A 20,248-nucleotide genomic window follows, 5' to 3' on the forward strand; every position below is an offset into this window, starting at 1 on the left:
CAGCACAGCTGAGATGGTGCTTTGCTGTCCCTGAATCCGCTCACTGCACAGCTCAGGAAGGGCTTCCCCCAAGCTCCCCCCCCTCGCTTGGGGTCCTGCCTTGTCTCCTTTGGCTGCTTGGTAAGAAATGCCAAGTGCCCACATGTTACTTTGTCCACATTGGATGTCAGCTATTAATATTCATATTATTTAGCACCATAGAAAGAAGAAAAGATTTTCTTTGATTAGGGAGAAAGTAACAAAATAAATAGTGTCTCCTTGTTACAGAGGAGATACCTAAACTATAATCAACGAGTTTACTCTTCTTGAGTCAGAAACCATGAATCATCCTGTAAAATCAGATCAAATTCAAGATTAATTTCTCATGGTATTGCTGAGGAATTTCAGATGTTTCCATTGGGAAAAGACATTTCTTTAACTATCCCCAGGTTAGTTGGTTCACTACTAATTTTTTCTTGAATAATGAATTTCAAAGGTAAGGAGTTTCAAGGTGTAAAAGTGGAGTGGGGAAAAAAATAATAAAAAGAGAGAGAAAAGAAAAAGAGAGAGATTAGGACAAGATTAAGAGACCAAAGTTAAGCAGAGACACAGATCAGACTATTTCAGCCAGGCAGAAGGTTCATAAAAGCTCATGACTGTCTTACACAAAAATATATCAGATCTCTGGCTTCTCCAGCCAGCTATGCCAGTTGTTAATAAAGCAGGAGACAAAGCGACCTGATGGCAGGTTTCACAATTTTTCTCTATTATGGGGCAGCCTTGCAACGGCCCAGTCGGCCAGATAGGTGTTGAGGCTTCACTAAACTTGCGGGATCACGGGGAGTGAAATCACGCTCCTCGCTACAGGATTTTACTAACAGATGACAGAACCCAAATCATTCCAGATCACTTTACAAATCAAGGGTCGTATGATTCGGGGAAAGGGGGCTTGAAAGTGGGTTTGATGTTGCCTTGGTTTGGTACCTGCTCGTGCTGAAAGGTCGCACAAGGAAGCCGGGTCTGGGAGGACTCACCCTGTGGTTACGGGTCTGGGATGGGATTCCCATGGCTGGCTTCTCTTGCCATGTTGCCACAGGCTCAGCTGTGTGGCTCAACGTTATTTTCACTCTCTGCTGACCCACTGGGTTGCCACGCTGCTCAGCAGTTGATGACGACCCTTGCTCAGTCTCAAAGTTTATCCATTCTGGTTTTTAACACCAGTGGGCAGGAGCCATCTCCCTTCCCCGCAGCGCTGTGCCCTCTCCCTGTTCCAGCCTTCTCGGGACTGTGGGCTCCCCAGCTGGCACCCCTATCAAGTCCGAGTGAGACAAGATACAACTTGAAGGCGGCAGGATTTATTTCCTGAATAAACTCTGAGAAATGCTGGGTTTATTTCTGTCTTTGAATTTATGAGTTATTTTATTCCCTCGTTTCTTTTATGGTGCTAATATCTGGTAGATGGACCAACAATACAATGGATTTTGAAGTAATGCATTTTCCACTTAGTCCAGCTTTGGAGGATTCCCTCACTACCCGACAGCTGCTGAAGTGTCTATTTCTTCTCCAGCCAATATCGACCTATTAATAATGCTGGGCAGTGACTGCTTTTTCTTATTTAGCCTTCTGTGGGCTGCTGCTAATTTTGTATATGCCTGAGGCGACAAAATGCTGGCTCTTGACCTGACTGCACCGTGGCAGAGAGCGTCAGTGGAGAAGCATCCCCAAGTCCTGCAGCATGCATGCTGTCAGCGGCCTCGTGGGGGAGAGACATCCGTGCTCAGCACCCGTCCTGCTTGGCAGCAGGCATTTCAGGGTGGCACATGGCCTGAGACCATCTAGCTTCTGCCATTGTCAGGAGGGAATGGCAAGAGCATCCGGAGCGTGATTCATCACTGGATGGGGTGAATCACCCTCTGGAAGCAGTCATGTCCCACCACCAGTGACTGGAGAGGAATTGCAGACAATCGGCTAAACAGATGCCTAACTTTAGATCAGAAAACTTGGGTGACATTCATCCCATCCTATGGGATTTGGTATCTCAGGTCAGTTAACCGTGTCCCATTACTACTTTCTTTTGGAATATCATTCTAGTCATGACAAGTTCAAGCAAAGCCTTGCCTGCTGCTTGGACGATGGTGGGAAATTTCTGAAGTGTATTTTTTGGGGGGTTAAATAAAGCCTTTAGCCAAATGCATTGAGTCAGCGGTGCTGAGCAACAGCAGAATGTGAAGCTACAACTGCATGGGTAGAAATTTTGATGCAGAGGGTGAATAATATTTCGAAGTGAAAAGTATCATGCTATTTTCACCTCCTGCTTTTCAAAGCAGTAGAAGGAGAGAGAGAAGCTGCTCACTGAAAATCCTGAGTTAGATTTTTAATAATGTAGATTTCTCCCCACTTTTATCCTCCCCTTTTCCTTCACATAGTGAGAAACTTCCCAAGGTTGCCAATGGCACTAAAACAGTCAGTCCACTTTCAGAATTTCAGTCACCTCTTAAACACTTAGAGGCTGAATTGAGTGAAAACCCGTTTTCAGAAGAGTTTCCAAGGAAGTAGAAAGTTTCCACACCCTGAATCTCGCACTCAAAGAAATGGAAACTGGATCCTTGCTGCCAACAGTCTGAACTGTTGTATCACAGGCTGCTGAATGCTATATTCTGTAATAAAAAATGCAAACGTGATTGGTGCTATATTTAAACACACAAATGCACTTTGAGAAGTTTAGCTGAAAAATATATGACTTGGTTTGGGGTTTTTTGCTTTTATTTTCTAGGCATAATGTTGCTTTTTAGTTGCCTGATAACAACTAAATCCTGATGAAATAGCACAGCTTGTGTTTTGCAGAAGTTCAGCCTGGCAATCCCAACGACTGCTCCGTAAAAAGGTAGGGAGGAACATGTCTTGTATCAAGGACACCTGGATAAGAAAAATGCGTAGACCCAATTGTTCATGAACAGCTAATCAGGGAGGATATGTGCCATGTGATCTTTTACTGGTCTTACCTATTTATTGTTTAAAATGTAAAGCCTGGGCTTCACACAGTGCTACAAGGAAAAAGAAATGTTCAACAGGACAATGAATTGAACCCTCTACCCTGGATATTGCAGATATCTGGAAGCTCCTACTTTGAAGTATAAGGGAAGCTTTAATTTGCAGCATTTTGGGGGTGCTGAACCTTTCCACTCACCAGTGAGGAGGGTAGGACTTGCGTCCAACTTTTTTTTATTCCTTCATATGGTGGCACTCAACTGGGACACCAGTAGCAAACCATTTGGAGGGTCAACTTCAAAACTGACCAAGCTGCTTAGCAGCAGGTTTTGTTACAGACTGGCTCTTTCACCAGCTTGCAGCTCGTGTGCAGCTGGGTACTGAGTAACGGCAAAGGGCATTTACGCTGCTGGAGGGAAGTTCATGATGGAAAGGCACTGAAGAGCTCAGAGGGAAAGGTCCTATCAGAGGTGGACTCAGCTTTCTGCCAATTCCAGAAGGCTTGACCATACCAGAAGGAACTATATAATAAGCAAAAGTCAGAGTTTAAAAAGGCTTTCCTTTCTGTTCACCCTTTCTACTTTGTGTAAGAAGATTTATTGCTTACAATATTCCATTTAATGACTACTTTAAGAAGGGTAAGTGTAATAAAGTAAATGAAAATATTGCATTTTGAAATTCATCCTCATTCAGTGCTTCAAGTCCATGGAAAAAAACTCTTCCTGGACTTACAGGCTTTGGGTGGGACACCATCAGGTTCCCACTGTTTGACCTTGCTTGATGATATTGAATCTATAGAGTAACATACAACTGATGATCCATTCAATCACCTCATGTCAAGGGTGCTCCTGATTGCCAGATCAGAGGAGGGTATAAGTAATATCAAAGCTGCCTAGGGCTCGATGATGAAGTTCCTTAGGAGTGCTGGTTGAGAAACTGGAGAAAGCGTTCAGTGATATTTTGGGATTCCTCTTTGCTAAACACTGATACTTGCTGCCAATGTCAGGCTTAGTCTTGTTATCATTTTGGTACAGCACAGTGAAGCTGAATTAAATTATTTTAATTAAATTGTATGTAAAAGTGGATTGCTTTGCGTTGCTTTTCATACCGTACGATAGAAAGCAGTTATTACATAAAGCAACCAATCAAACAAAACAAAAATCTTTCCCAGAAAATCCTTCTCGTTTAAAGTGTGATCAAATACTAAAAGCCTTTGTAATGAGCAAATACAGTTTGTGAACAAGATTTGTTTCTCTATAAACTAACTTATTTTCCATTCCAGTCCAAAAAAAGAAATCATCACCTTTTCCTGTTGATAAATTTCAGAACCAAAATGCCAAGTCATGGGTGGGTTAGGAAAATCTTGTTTATAATCAAAGGCTTGGCGACCTTCCTACATTTTTTACATTTTAATTATACACTACATTGGCATCCCACTATAAAGACATTACTTTCTGGAAACTCCCAACTATTTACATGACTAAGACTTAATTGAATCAAGGATTCTCGCTCTTTCCTTTCTCTCTGTCTTTTTTTTTTTTTTTTTTTAATAAATAACCGTCGTTATCATTCCTTGCTGCAGAAAACATTCCTTTGCTCCCGTTGGATGTTGGTAGCAAACATGAACAAGACTTTTGTCCTCACGCAGCACTTAAGACACATGGTGAAATTTATCAGGATCTATATCTTTCAAGGAGCTATTAATTACTGCTGCCAAATCAGATTAACAATTCCTATAAAACCAGTGCAAGTGTCCAAGTTTTGTGGTTTTCCACTGGCTGGGAGCACGCAGATATGGCTTTGGTACCTGCTTAGGAGCTAATCCCCGCTAATCCAGAATGTCTGAACCGGGGTTTACTGCAGTTTAACTAGTTCATTGGAAAAAAAGTTAGCTCAGATTACTTTTCCCAAGTAGCCATGGGGAATGAAAAGAAAACTGGATATGATATTGGTCCATGAGGAGGATCAGTAAAATCCATAGTGGTACAGAGTGAAGCCCATGAAGGCAAACGTGTTGCCTGAGAGCATCCAACGAGCAGCAAACAGGGACCAGAATACAGGATGCTGGGTGTTCCTTCCTCTGCTATGTTCGGTCCTCAGCACTATCTCCCCAAAAGATGGATGGGCTGCGGGACCTGTGCCTGGTGTTCATCACACAGGGCCAGCGATGGCTTCAATGGGAAGACTTCCCTGCTTGGCATGGGCAATGGATGTGATTTAACTCTTCTTAAGAAGGAAATAAAAGACAAAATCATTTGTAAGGTGCTATAAGCCTTGCTTTTCCAAGCATTAAAAATGAAGATGACAACACTTGCTTGTTCAACCAAAATGTAGTGAAAATCGTATGGCTGCATATAAAAAAAATAATATATATATATATATACATGCACCATTATCTTCTCCCCATTATAAGACAAATTTTAATTCTGGTAATTACAGCTGTGCCTCCCTTTTCCTAGCTGTTTTGGTGGGTTCAACACACTTCATAACTTGTTACAGTTTCTTGCACTGAAAAACTCAAAATGAAAGGTACTGTTGAATTGGAAAATATTATTATTACAGTAATAGTCATAAGGAATTGGATTTGTACAAAACTATAAAGCAAAACACACTGAGATGATTCATTATGCATCACATGGAGAAAGATGTAATGTTGTTAATATGGGAGAACAGATGTGTCTATGTATTTTAAGTATCTCTTTTCTTTTCTCTGATGAAAAGTTGGGTTTTTTTCTGAAAAAAGTTAAAAAAAAAAAAAAAAAGAAAAACCAACCTGATCTTGATTACTGGTACTATTGAGAAAGTTCATTGGGAAATTAAAGCAGTCACTGCTGTTGCCATTAATCTCATTTTATGTTAGTTTGGCTTTTACTGCAGAAAGTAAAAACTCTTGGGTTTTCTTTCATACCCGGTCCCATATGTGAGTTAAAGCAAAGTTGACAAGCAAGTCCTTGATGTAACCTCACGCATGCTGCGGTTAGAAGCTGTATAGCAGCAACGGCCCAGATGTGATTTCCTCACTTTATTCAAATTAATCGGGCTTTAATTAAAAAGGCAACTATTTCTGTGTTTTGTTGTGTTTTAAAGTGACAGGGCTAGGGGTGATCATTTGTTAGTTATCTATATTTTTTTAATGGTAAAGTTGTTTTGATGTGTGTGAGAAAGAAAGTTCATCGTTTTTCCATTCTGTCATACCTCAGGCATTTCATGCAGGGACCGAAAACATGCTCGTGAGTTAAAGTGGTCTGTGGAGCAATACCCTGGGATTTTGAACGTGACCACACTCCCACCTTACCTGTGGGACTGAGGCCAGTTTGTCACTCTCCGAGGGCTAAATACTCTGTCCTGAGTGACTGAACTCTCTCTCCAGTGGCTCCATAGTGCAGACACCACATATTTTAATATTCTTTATTGCTGAGACCAGTGGAAGGCGGTCTATAGAATTTATGAGATGATCCTTCTGGATTTTAAAATTATATGATACATTTATACAGTGGAGGTGCTCCTTATGAATCCCAGAGGACTTATTTTCAAATGCACAGGATTTTTTCTGTCTGTATTACACAAGAAACTGCCTCCTCTGTTCATTGTGCTGGGAAAAGGAGTAAATGTAGCCTCTTGACTATCTGCTTTTAGGATCTCAGCAAGCTAAAGATGAAATTTTGGTAAGCCTCAGACAATGCAGAGCAGAAGTGGGTGAGAAAGCGATTTGGGTAGAAGGGATCTGGTTCTAGAAAGAATTTAGGAGCACAAAAGCGATTGCAGAGTCTGATCTTCCAAAGGAAGCACTTTGGAAAACATCCTCTTCACAAACCTTCTCATGCTGTGGAAGAGCAGCCCTGCCCGGTGCCCGCTACCCGTGGTGACTGCATGCTAATAACGAAGGAAAAATGCCGAGGCTCCGTGTCAGAGCAGGGATTTTATTGCTGATGGTTTCAGGGGAGACGGAGGCAAGTGGAGAGCAGCATCAGGGTGGTACACTGGGGACACATCCGCGTGCAGGGATGCCCACCTGAGCTGGAATGCCTGCAAACAGCCAGGTGCAGCCAGCACTCAGGAATGACCGGCATGTGGCCGCGCCAGCTGACGTGGAGGAACCTCACGTGCCACTGCTTGGTAACGCGCATGATCCCCGTCATCGGTTAGATGCTATTTTATAAGCACCCAAAGACTTGCTAGGCCTTAGCCACTGTTGGAAGTGATGACTTTTTAATGGCAACCAGCACGCTTGAAAAATTCCCCAGGATTGAACAATATTGTGGAGACAGACACGTCCCTGGGGAGGCAGCTGCTGCCCCCTCGTTCCTCAGATATTGAGGTTAATTGGGGAAGCAGAGAGCTTTGAATTACCACTACAGTATAAAGACATCTATGTGCTTGTTTTTAATGTTTTGTTTCAGATCCTTGTAAACATGCCGAGGCAAGTTTCAGCTATTACTAATCACATTAAGCTAGTGGACACATTTTATTATTTGGCAGCAAGTTTATCCTGTGTACTGTAACCGAGCCTGTAACAAGATTCCCACTGCATTTTGTTTGCTTACTTGGTAGTGCAGATAGAAAGGGGAGGATGCTGAAAACGAAAACTCTATTTAGGCCACATAATCTCCTTCATTAAGTATCGGTGATGCTGGGTAAGGCTCACTTGGGGACCTATTAATGGAAACACATCTGCTGTGTTCATAATAATAAAAGACGGGCTATAAAGTGATTAATTGCTGTTAAAAGAAGCAGGCCTCACTTTGGGAAGGCAAATATGTGGCACATTTGGAGGCGCACAGCGCTCCAGGCACAGGGAGGCATTGCACGGAGCGTAGCTCTGGCCAGGTCGGGTTTGAGCACTGCAAGGACAGCTCGAAGGGTTGGCAGTGCCGAGGTGGGTCAAGCCAGGCCACCTTGCCTCTGGTTGACAATCCCACCTCCCCCAGACTTTCCCAAGGTAACAGCTAAGTGGAAAAGCAGCACCACTGCCTTTTTCTGATTCGAATGCATTTTATTAGCAGTATTTGTATTACGGTAGTCACAAGAGACCCTAATCAAACCGGGGCCTTCTTGTGTTAGACACTGTCCAGATGTGTAATACAAACCAGCTCTTCCTTTTAAGAACTTAAAGGCTTGCAGATAAGCCAGAGCATGGGAAGGGAAAACCAGACACGAAGTGGGGAAATGCCATGACCCGCCTGAAGTTTTGGAAGACGACTGAGATCTCATAGGTCTTGGTTTAGGATTATTGGACTGTACCTTCTTTATGACTGGAAAATGATGTATGAGATCCTCAGCAGCGAGACATGAGCATCTGGCCTTCAGCAGAGCCATGCTGCCTTGTGCCTGCGGAGGATCTGGGGGAGTCTTGGCTCTGGCATAGGGGGGCTAAGCAGCTCGGCAAAAAAGAAAACACTTGTATTGGAAGATGCTCAGGATGCTTGAACGGAGCTCAGAAACATTCCCAGCTTACAGTGACTATAAGAAGGCATGTCATACCCTTTCAAATGGATAGAAAGTATGAGCCAGAATGGCAGGAAAATGCGGCTTACTTCCAGGTAGTACGCTAGCACATTGATTAGAGTCCAGATGAAGATAAAAAGCCTGGAGATCCAACGCACAGTGCTGGAATTGTGTGTTTCTGTAGAAGATCTAATGTATTCATGCTGTCAGGTCACATACACTAGACCTAGAAACCTGATGTTTTCTTTCTTCTTTTTCCTCTCTTTTTGGAAGCACTTTGAGCAAATATATTGAATAAGACATTTGCAAGCATGGAGCCCATTAATAACACAAGCTGAATGCAATGCTGCAGTCTCATTCATACTGCTCTTGGGAGCCAAGGAAATTAAAATCCTATACATTTCTTTTCTGCACTGGGGAAATCAAAGCCAAACCATGAGATGGGGCTGATTAGAGACAGGTGAAATGTCTGTTTGTTTTTAAAGCTTTACAGCTCTCATTTCGATAGTCCCTAGATTTTCCAAGTGCATTCTGCAGATACCAGAGGAGAGATGGCTGTAAGAGAATAAAACAAGCCTGAAGACCATCTGAGAACCACGACCTTTTCAGATGCCAAAGAACAAAAGATGCTATGGTAAAGGCTCCCTGCTGACAGCTGATGCAGATGCCCATCGTGTGCTCATTGTATTCCCCATGCCACAGATTTGTAAGGCTGTGAAACTGTAGTCCAATTTGTGCTAAAATGACAATAACAAAACTTAAAACCCTCCGTGAGTCTAACGGAATGAGGAAACAGCAAAACAGACAAGAATTATGAAACCCTGCATAGGCACACATTGTGTGCATAAGATGAACTCATCTGTGTATGGATGTGTTGTTACCGTGTAACACACATCTTACTTAAGGTGTACAAAGAGCCATGCCTGTGCATCTATAATCCTCGGTGCTAATCCTTCTCCAGGCAACCACTGTAAATCAGGATGTAGATGTCCATTAGTTGAGTATTAAGTGGGCAGACAGACATCGAAATGACTTTGTCACGAAGCTGATGTTCTCATCTAACTAGATATAAATGGTCTTGTTTTATAACTGCTTCCTCCAGTCAACCTCCGATGATATCCTAGACTTGCTAACGTTCTTTTTATTGCTGCCATCTGATTGTATAACTCTCCACTGATAGAAGCTCTTCATATTGCATCGATTATAAAGAGAACAGGAAAATGAACAAAATGTACTCATTCTGTTTATAGTTTGAACTATAATTTTGTGGCCCTCCTTGGACGCCTTAACAGAAGAATCAGATGCACTTTTCTCCACGTTTGGCAACACACTCATAATTTGGCTGGGAGCTGTGTCCAAGTTTACTCAGCTCTTGTGCTTGCCTGCTTTCACGAATGGCTTTTTTTAGGACACGGGAGATGGACAGGACTCCTCGTGCAATTGCTGAGACACAGCAGGAGCTTCTATTAAACAGAACTTCCGAAGAAGACAGGTTGTTCATCAACCCTTGATAACCACCCACTGATGTGTGGTTGGGGTGTGAAGGTTCTGACGTGATATATGAGGGAGGTGGAGGACGATGTGCGTGGCAGAGGTCATATTTACCCTCCTAGTTAGGAGCACAGTGTTATTGCTATTCACCCAGGTAAGCAGGGGTCACAGCCTGTGTGTATTGGCAAAACCTTACTCTCTTCCTCATCTCAGCATGCTGCAAACCTCGTCTTTTCTTGATTTGAAGGGGTGAGAGAGACAATTGACTCATTTTCAGCTGCAAAAAAGCTATTTTCTTGCTTTGCTGTACTTCGGTCAATTCAGTGGTGAATGACTCAAGATTACAATAGACTGATTAAATTAGAAGTTTAAGGTAGTATGAATCCAATTATTTAGAAGCAGAAAGAGAAAAAAAAGGAAATTATTTATTTATCTCTCCTTCCATGATAAGAATTCCTATTTAAACTGAACTAATTTTTATAAAATCACTTACTTGTTTTGGGGCCAAGTGGTAGAAATGTCTTCTATATAGCAAGGAAAACCCTCCGACCAATGTATTAACTATTAAAAAAGCTAGTGCCTGTCTTGCACAATTTACCTCATATATAAAGAGGAAAAAAGAAAGCAGTTTGGTAAAACTCTGTAGCACTGAGAACATAACTCTGTGCAGACTGGGCTAGAATATTTTTTTTCACTAGGTTCAGAGCCAAGCCAAAAGTTTGTATGAGACTAATCCCAAAAGAGAGACCACCCTGCTTTACCCTTATGCACTGCTGCTGGAAAGTGTGCACTGAAGTTTTTGTGGGAATGTGGGTTTTTCCTGTATCATTATCAAATTTCTCTGTATATGGCTATGCAAAAAGGCTAATCAGAGGAAAGGAAAATTGAACTCAGTTTCCTCAGTTTCCCTGTTTGCTGAAGAGCCATATTCAGAACAGTGCACTGGTCCTGTTTTTGTTTTGTTTCCCTTGTCTTTGTTGACTGAGCTTTCCCCCAAGGAGATTTCCTGGCATTTTTTTTCCCAGGCCAAAAAACACAGCCACTTTTGCAGTGGTCTATTAGCTGTTACTAGCCTAATGACATATTTAACCAGCAGAGAGGGAGATAAGGCCAGATAATGAGAAAAAAACCTCAATCCGTAACAAAATGTCGCAATAATGAGCGTGGTGGAGGACTAGAAAGCTGTAGGATGGCACTTGTGGATGTGCCAACTGATGCCAGCCCAAGTCCTACCAGTATGAACGAACCTGCCTTCAGTCAAGCTATCAGCTACACAGGCTCTCAAGTTTTTGTCCAGTCCTATTTTCTAAAGCAGGGCAAAAATTTGTCACTGGCAAAATAAAGATTAAATAAAACATGAGTAATGTGTATGTAGATCTGGAAGATATCTTGGCACCAAGATCAGTTTCCTGTTCTGACAGATTTGGAAGTGCTCAGGTTCCTGCTGCGACTGGAAAGTTGCTTCAGAACATCTTTCCTGTGATGCTCAGAAACCTTCTTCATGTTTCCACCCTCTATTTACTCACAACCAGTTTGATTCGGGGCCAACATTGTCCTTTAGCTTAAATAACTGTCTCCCTTCCCTGGGGGGTTACCTGGACTATTTATAGAAAGCAATCCTTTTCCTAGCCTTTTCCTCCTTTTCCTAGCCTAAACAAAGCTATTTCAATTTCTTCTCCACCGCCCTGATTGCCCCACATCTTCCTCTCCACCTGCTCCATCAGGCAGATCCCAGCTGGTCCCAGCGCCCCACACAAGGCAGGGACCTTCCTTTCCCCTGTGGAACATGTTGACGTCGTATGTATCTGCCTTGGTTTTCAGCTCTCGTTACACACGTGCTTCATTTATCCTGTGATCTTTTATACAGCCACATCTTCCCTTTGCTTTTCCATTTGCAATTTTTTGAGCCCTGTTTGTCACAGAAGCTGCTGTCTGTTGTCCCTCGGCTCATTTCCATGCCACCTTTATCAGCAGAAAAAGGTATGTGGATGGGCAGTGGGAACAGAGACTCTATTTTGAGATTCTTATTGCTATGACAATATGATTTTCATGATTTATTATTGAAATCCTATAAATAGGCCATGGACACTCAGCCTGGGCTCGTTATCTGTGATCCCGTTACAGCCCTTGAGAAGGTGCAGGTTCGTCTCATCCTCAGACCCATGCCTACGGTCAGGCACAGCGAAATTTTGGAGGTGTCTGTTTTTCTTCAGGAAATATAAAAGGAGGCCAGGGCATGAGCCCAGGATTACTTATCTAACTTTTAGACATCCTGAAGTCAGATAAGATGAATTTCACTTTTAAGTATCCACATCAACAAGGCAGTGATGGATTTCAGGCATGGCAACTATAGCTGCTGAGCAGCAGATCAGGAACTGCCCGACAGCAAATAAATGCCTTTTCTGAAGTTGACCTTCTGTCCCACTCGTTTTGGGCAACTGCATATGAAAACAGAATGAGAATTTCAAACCTCCCCAGCATTATTCCAAATCTGCTCTTTTTAAAGTCTGGTATCAACCATGAGGAAGTGATGCAATGCTGCTGAAAATGCCTCTTCTTGCGCCTGAAAAAAATCTAGTGAGTGTGTTGTTGGTCACTGTTAGCCCTGGGCTAGACACATCCTTGCTGTATTTTTACAACAGACCCACCAGACCAAGGGCTGGAGCAACAGCTGTTTCCCAGGGCCCACCTGAGCATCTCTGCTCTGATGAGGGTGGACCAGTCCTCAGCTTCCCTCTGCTCAGCTGCCAAGGGGGCTGCGCTCCTTCACTCCGGGCTTCAGGAAACCTGTACATCAGGCAGTCATCACAAGGTGAGAGGCACATAAATCCTTGGGCTGTTTGTTGTGATGGAATCCGGGCAAGAAAAAGGACTTGGAGTTCATGATGGAAAATATTTTTGAAAGCAGTTACTCCGGGGCAGCAGCGTTGCTCAGCAAGCGTAGGAATTATTTTGGTGTACAATAAATCTTTGTAGTTCCGCAGTCTCGCTTGTCAGCTCTCCCAACGAGCATCCTCCCCAGCCCAGAGCCTGACAGGTTTAACTTTGGATACTGTGCCTAGCTGGGCTGTTATGAATTAATTAAATTTTTCTCTTTCACCTTTTCCTTATATAAGCCTTCCATGCTATGTAAACTGAAAATGTGTAAACTGAAACAATTTCTTTTTGTTTATAGGGAGAGATTGCTCCGCATACACATGGGAACAGCTTCATCCTAGATATCACGTTTGCTTGTAACTGCCTCAAGTCGGGGCACCAACTTTGAAACCTCCTGCTATGAATTCTGAGCCCTTCCCCGAATATCCCAGCAAGGCAGATGCCTGAAGAAATCACCCCACTCCTGGAAACATTATGGCATGGGCAAACGGATGACTCAGGAAAAGGAAAACCAGCATCTCAGTTTGAAAGTTTGCTAACAAACATGATCCCACTGGAAAAGGGCTGCTTTTGTTCGGCTTTCGAGGCAGTCACTAACGTCAGGCCAGCGGTGAGTTAAGAACCGCTCGGATGTCTTCGGATAACTTCAGTGAGAGTTGTTGGCACATTTCAGTGCTATGAAAACAACACAGAAATATTTCAGGGTAGATTATTAGCAGAATGGGAAAAAACATACCAATGCATAGTAATTAATCTTGTCCCTTGAAATCTGCTTATGCTATTTCTTTCCTTCTTTAACCTTTTGTTTAAAATCTGCAGTGGGGGTGGAGAGCTGGGAGGACATTTTAACTAAACGTCTCAGTCCTGAATACATTTCTGAAACAAAAGGAAATAAAAGCAAAGTGTTTTGAGCCTGACCTTTTGTGGGTGTCACCTTGGTTTTAGATCGTCAGTTAAATGCGAGTCCAAACGCTAATAGTTGTAGAGCTAAATATCCAGTTCCTTTAATTTACCAGATACTCAGTTTATGGTTTAGTTAGCACTCCGACTAAAGATTATTTATTTAGAAAGCAGGATTTCCATTGGAAGCACAGGATTTTATTTCAAGTGGGGAAACAGTGGATATGTTTGCTTCGAAAAATAGTTCTTTGCAGCCAAGATGGCAGGTATTCTGCTGCAGAAACTGCCTTTTGTCCTTCATGGAAAACACCAAAAGGTTTTTGGAAAAAGTGCAGCATATTTTATTTGAAACCACCACAGCCATTTTCCCACTCAGCTTTGTCAGGAGTGTCTTTAAATAGGAAGCATTGCTTTCTATAGATGGTTTGAGTTAATCATTTCCCCTTACAAACACACGGGGAGACACGTTCGGTCGGACGTTTGAAGAAGCAGCTCGACGCGATGTGAATGGAAAGCTACTGGCCGGGAAGCGGGAGCAGAGCCTGCAGTCGCAAACCGCAGGGCTGTGCATGACCTAGGAAGGAAGCAAAAGGATGTTTCCGAAACCCATAGCATATAATAATTCACTTTAATCTTCCGTTGTTGTCTTGCCTCTATGGCAGGGAAATCAAAATGAAAAAACTCCAGTTGAGATTTACTAGAGCCTCCTGGCTTTCTGGCTGTCAGCTGGAGGAGCAGCGCTCCCCAATAGCGGTTACTGTAGATAAAGAGCCACCTCCGGGGCGGTGCTGGACGGGCTGTGCTGGGCCACACAAGCCCTTCACTTGCCCTTTGGAAATACCTTGGTGCATGTCATTTTGGCAGGCCAGTGTTGGACCATGTGTATGGAGATGCCGGCTACCAGGGCTGTGGACCCCTTGTCTTTTAATACACTGCAACGGAAAAATCCCCCTCCCTGCCCCGGAAATATCTTTTAAACAGATGAAGACCTCATTTCATGCAGCAGAGACCATGCTCCTAGCAGGGGTAGGGAACCGTTAGCTTTAGCTAACATTTTTTCAGCAGCCCATCACCAAACACTTCCAAACTTCCCCCCTTGTTTCCTACATCTCAAATCACTCTGCGCTGTAGATGCCTGACAGAAATCTTCCGAGAGCAAAACAACCACCAACAGCCATTCCTTGGTTCCCATTCCCATAGCCTGGAAATGCAGCTAGTGTTACCAGCCTGGAGAACGCTGTTTGCCAAGAGGCAAGAAGCAAATCGTTATTTAAGACATCCTCAAACTCCCATGGGGCCTCATCACCTCCGACAGATTTGTGAGTCACTAAGAGGAAGTATTTTACTGCTATCCTGTTTGGTCAGCAGGTGGAAGGGAAATAGCTCTTGCAAACCCTGGAAAAAATTTAACAAGACTTCAATTTCAGCATAGTCTTAGTGCTTTCAGCCTCAGTCTCAGTTAGTTTCATGTAGTGCCAGCAGTTTTCTGGATATTTTACAGAGGAAGACAACAAGACAAGATCCTTGGCACAAAGAAATTTTTTTAACCCTATGTCATTTTTGTGCTACTTTCCAACTTTTCAGCCAGTATTATCTTCCCGAAAAACATGAAGAGCTCTTTTCTCTTGTTAATTTTCCCCCCAGTGTTTCAGAATTTTTACTTCTGCTTTCCAAGAAATTTTGCGGCAAGATGAAAACTATTATTTTCTTAAAACTACAGGGTAAGGTTTAAAATGGACTTGGGTAGTTCATAAACTTTGCAAAAGGGATGAAGATCACCCCTAAATAAAATAGAAATTGCCGACATCTCTCTTTTCCTTAATCCAATGAAAATAGGATAATGAATACTGCCAAAGAAACCTGAGAAAATTATTTCCCAATAGGATTTTAGGAAATAATAAAAAAATAAAGTTCAATTTCTACCAAGAACATTTCCTAGCTAGAAGCCCAGCCAGCTAAAGTGCTAGTGGACAAATGATAATATTCCTCACTTCATAAGACTTTTAAGAAAATTAACTCTTCTGCTGTAATGTGGTTTGCCAAATTAATTCCCAGGGCATTGCGCTGCTTTGCCAAAGACTTCACCAGGATCCAGCAAGGTGAGAACTGAGTGTCAACACTGCAAGACAGGGTGATTATACAGAGCACACAAACTGGGACACCTTGCTGGGCTCTCAGCTTCATCGCAACACCGAGGGAGCAACACAGGCAGGAGAACTGAGGATCTGGATGCGGCCACCTCTGCTTTGCCCTGGGACAGACAACCCGTGGGGTGTCTTGGTGAGGTTTCCCTCCTTGGTGATGAGGAAGAGCTCAAGTGTACACAGAAGCCATCCAAGAAGAGGAAGGCTGTGCATATGTGCATTTGAGAGAACCCCGTAACATAGATCGAGCCCTGAATATCCACCAAGCATTCAGAAGGCGCTAATAACAATTAGGCTTGACTTATGTATGCCTCTTGCACTACCATGGTCAGCCTTCTGCCTTCCTTATTATGGTCCTCTAAAAGGTAAGAACAGGATAATCCAGCTCCTTAACCAAGCCTTGAATATAAATTAGCTTTAAAGACCTTTTAAAGCCTGTTTTTCTCACTGTTTATACATTTCTGGTTTAGCAGATATCCATCTCAGAACAACAATGAAGAAATGGGTCCATTGTTCAGGAAAGTATATAAGAGCTTGAAAGTTTCCTTAAAGATGTTCCAAAGTGATATATGATCTTGGGTGCTCAAGTCCGAGACATATAAGAAACATTTTAAAATATTCTTAAATAAATTAAATCACTGGGTCGATTCCAGCCAAGCTGATGAGAGAACAATGTGTAATATAGAGAAGGACCCTCTGACCCTCATCATGTGCTTGTTTCTGTAACTACGTCCAAAGAGAGGATTTTGGAAAGTCCTGCAATGTTTTGACACACACACACACACGCATTTCATTTTCAGGTTCCACCTGGGACTTGTAGTAGCCGCACAGCAAGCAGAGCAATTGTTTTTGTGGTTTCTTTCTGGCTCAGACCACGGGCTGATGCACCAGAAGTCTTACGAGAAATTCTGCTTTGCTGGGATTTCCTGCATGATTCTGCACACAAAAGCAGCCCAAGCGATTCAGCTGACACAGTTATTGGAACCTGCAGATGATTTTCCCAACACAGATTGATTTGGGAACCTCTGCTTTTCACCCACTACTCTTTGTTACATCCTACGTACTTCCTGTATGATATAATTTGGACTTACTTTTTTATGAAATGTCACCAAGTGTTATGAAGTGCCATTGTATTCTGCTAAAGCACTGCCAGCCCAGGGAGAGCTGTATTTCAATTGCCAGGAAGAGATGTCAAGTTTCTGAGATTTGACAAGTTACCATGCATCAGCTGAGCTGTAGGAAATATCCATATGTGGGTTTTTTTTTTTTTGTTTTGTTTTTTTGTGTTTTTTTTTTGTTTTGTTTTGTTTGTTTGTTTCTACATCTGTGGCAAAGGCAAACCAAGGCATCTTGTTTCCAGCCTGTCTTACTGAACAAGCTACCTTGCAGTAACCACAGCCCATGCTTACACACACACAGAGCTGGCGGGTGGGAGTGCATTAAGTGTAGGAACATGGGGCTGAGCACCTTATGCTTGGAGAGTGACACGCATCTTGAAGTCTCAGGGAGAATCAGCAAGTTGCTTTGTATGTGGCACTAATTAGCAGAGGCAGCGACCTCTTATTTTTTCTAACAGCAACACCCTAAAGCACCAGCTCGTAATCCACAATGAGAGATGACCCACCATGCCCACCAAGGTGTGTAGCACCACCACTCTGACACCTCACTCCCTTTAAATATTTCCTCCTTTATACAGCGATCAGCAAAGAACCGTCATGCTTAAGCTGCTCTTCTTCCAAACTGTCAGTAAAGAAAAAAACAAACAAACAAACCACTCGCCCCAAAACCCCCAATCCTAGTCTACCTGGTTTTTGGACTGGGAGGTTTGCCAGACAAAACTCTTTCACTCACTGATGGATGTGCATGGGGCATTTTCGTGCTGCTGCTGAGACCGATGACACTCCATTTGGTCTTTACTTTCCCCGGCATCGCCTGCATCCTTTGTTTGCACTGCCAGAGCAAATCCCTGCACCAGCTAGGGGAAAAGGGAAACAAAATGAAGGGGAAAAAATGCGCTTATAGGGCAAAGTTAGGACAAGTTTGCCAGTAGGAAAATATTTAGCTTGCATGAATAGAAAACCCCCTGATTAGAAAAAATAACCCCCCAAAACCCCCGAACCAGCAAAACTCATAAAAACAAAGAGAAACACTAAAGTAGTGATTACAGTGAGTAAATGAAAATAATTTTGGGATCGAGAACACATTAATGCACTTAGCAAATGAAAAGAGAAGAGTTTTCATTCTCTCACCAGCCTCACTTTATTTGCACATTAAAAAGATCAAAGCTGACCGGCTGGTATTTTGAGAGTACGCTGAAAGTACCTTGTGTTTTTCCTTACTATTTTAGATAGTAAGGCTGATGCACCTCTCTATAAAGCCTAACGGGAGAAACGCTGCAGTGAGCTGGTACCTGACAGGCACTTGACAAACCCAGTCCCTGGGAAGCGGAGAGGTCTTGCCTTGAGGCAGCGGGAAGGAACAGGTTCCTCCTCAAAAATCTCTTTCAGTCCTTATTTTAAGACTTCTATACAGCTTTGGCACTGACAGATTTTTTTTTCCCTCCAAATAAAGAGCTGAAATTGAAAAAAAAAAAAAAAAAACACAAAAAACCAGCTGACCAAATATCCCACTTTAATTGCAGGAAGATACAGAACTGAACAAGTTAAATCTGAATTACTGCAATGTTACTCCTGAAAGGTTTACTGTATGGTGTGAGTCACAGTGTGGTTTGGTGTTTTGTCTATGCAGAGTTTGCAATATTTTAATTTTTTTTTTTTTTTTTTTACAGAAGCAGAAGATCCATCAAAGCAAATTAGACCGATGGCTTTATCAAGCCCAGAAAGGCAAGGCTGGCAGTCCCGAACGCCCATCAATCCCACAGAAGCGGAGCAAACCCCACAAAAGCACCTCCCCCTTTGGGCAGCAATATCCTTTCGAGGAAAATTCTTTCCTGATCTTGTTTTAAAGAAGTGATTTGAGATTAATGTAAAGACCATTTGTCATTTTGGTTATAAGAAATGCTAATGGATTTACCAGCTTTTTACATTTTCTACAAATTAAGCTTGTATTGTGAACTTTTCTGTTAAGCACAAAACAGTAATGAAATAGCCTCCTCTAAATGACAAAGCCCAAACTGAGTCACTCATCAATCCACTGCTAATTGTCAAATGTGTTTATTGCATGGGACAATTGATAACCTGTAATAAGACGTGATTTATTTAGCCAGCTGTTTCTACAATTTCAGGCTGATGTATGTCTGAGAGAAACCAAGAGAGTTACAAGAGTACAAAAAAAAAAAAAAGAGAGAGAGAAGAAACCAGTACAGTAGTGTTGATTCAGCACTGGTGTATTTTCTTCTCCTGATTATTTCTGTAATAACAAGTGTCTGATAAGTGGGTTAAGACTGACTGAAGGAGATGGCATTGGAAAAGAATTGCCATTACATTTGTTGATATTACTTTAGTTCATTTGAAATGTAGGCAAGTCATAGAATAATTTAGACTAGCAACGTATCTCATGAGACTTTCCTTCTCAAGTTAATAAAAGAGAACACATCTGTATTCGTAAGCACGCAATGTATTTAGATAGGTAAAGGGAGTCAGAGTGAATATTGCCTACATGAGAAATGAATGGGGATGGAATCCGCAGCAGAAAAAATGCTTGCTTCTTGTGGATGTTTGCATCACCAATGGCACTGCAGTGTAAAAATCACCTGTTGCAAGTCTCTGGACACAGATCCCTGCGCTTGTCCATCTCTCACCTGATGTCCTTTCCTCTTCAGCTGAAGCTGAAGGTGCCAGTACAGCCCTCTCTGCCTTTGGGACACGGCCACTGACCTACTGGGGAGCCCTCCGTGGCACCAATCCAGCCACGGCACATGGGCACAGCCAGGCAATAGGGCTGGAAGGAGCCAGCTCAGAAGTTCACCTACCAAAACCAGGGAAGCCCCCATGGGGGAGATGCTCAGCTCCTGATCCATCAAGGTTTGAGGACAGTGTGGTGGCACCCTCATCTGGTGATCTTCCCTTTTTTTCCCCTCTATCATTAGTAAGTTTTCTTCTACCAAAGTACTGCCAAAAAAGCCAGCCACCCCAAATACCGGGAACAACTCACATGATATTCGCAGCTGACCACATCCTCCTCAGTCTTTCTTCTTCTTGGCACACTCAGCTGATGAGCTCACAGAGGACGATTTACCCCTCACCCAATGGGACTTGAATTCAACCACCATTCCCAAGCACTCTGGTAAAAATGGGGCATGACTTGTGAAAACCTAGCATGGGCTTAAAACCCAAAGATGATCTGATGATGCCTGACTAATGAATGTGTGGTAGCAAAAACCAGCCAAGAGACAGGACCATGTTAGTCCTACAGAAAGCACAGTGATTAATCACACAACCAGATGAGCACATATAATGACAGAA

The sequence above is a fragment of the Falco naumanni genome, chromosome 1 (genome assembly GCF_017639655.2).
Source record: "Falco naumanni isolate bFalNau1 chromosome 1, bFalNau1.pat, whole genome shotgun sequence".
In the NCBI taxonomy this organism is placed as follows: Eukaryota; Metazoa; Chordata; class Aves; order Falconiformes; family Falconidae; genus Falco; species Falco naumanni.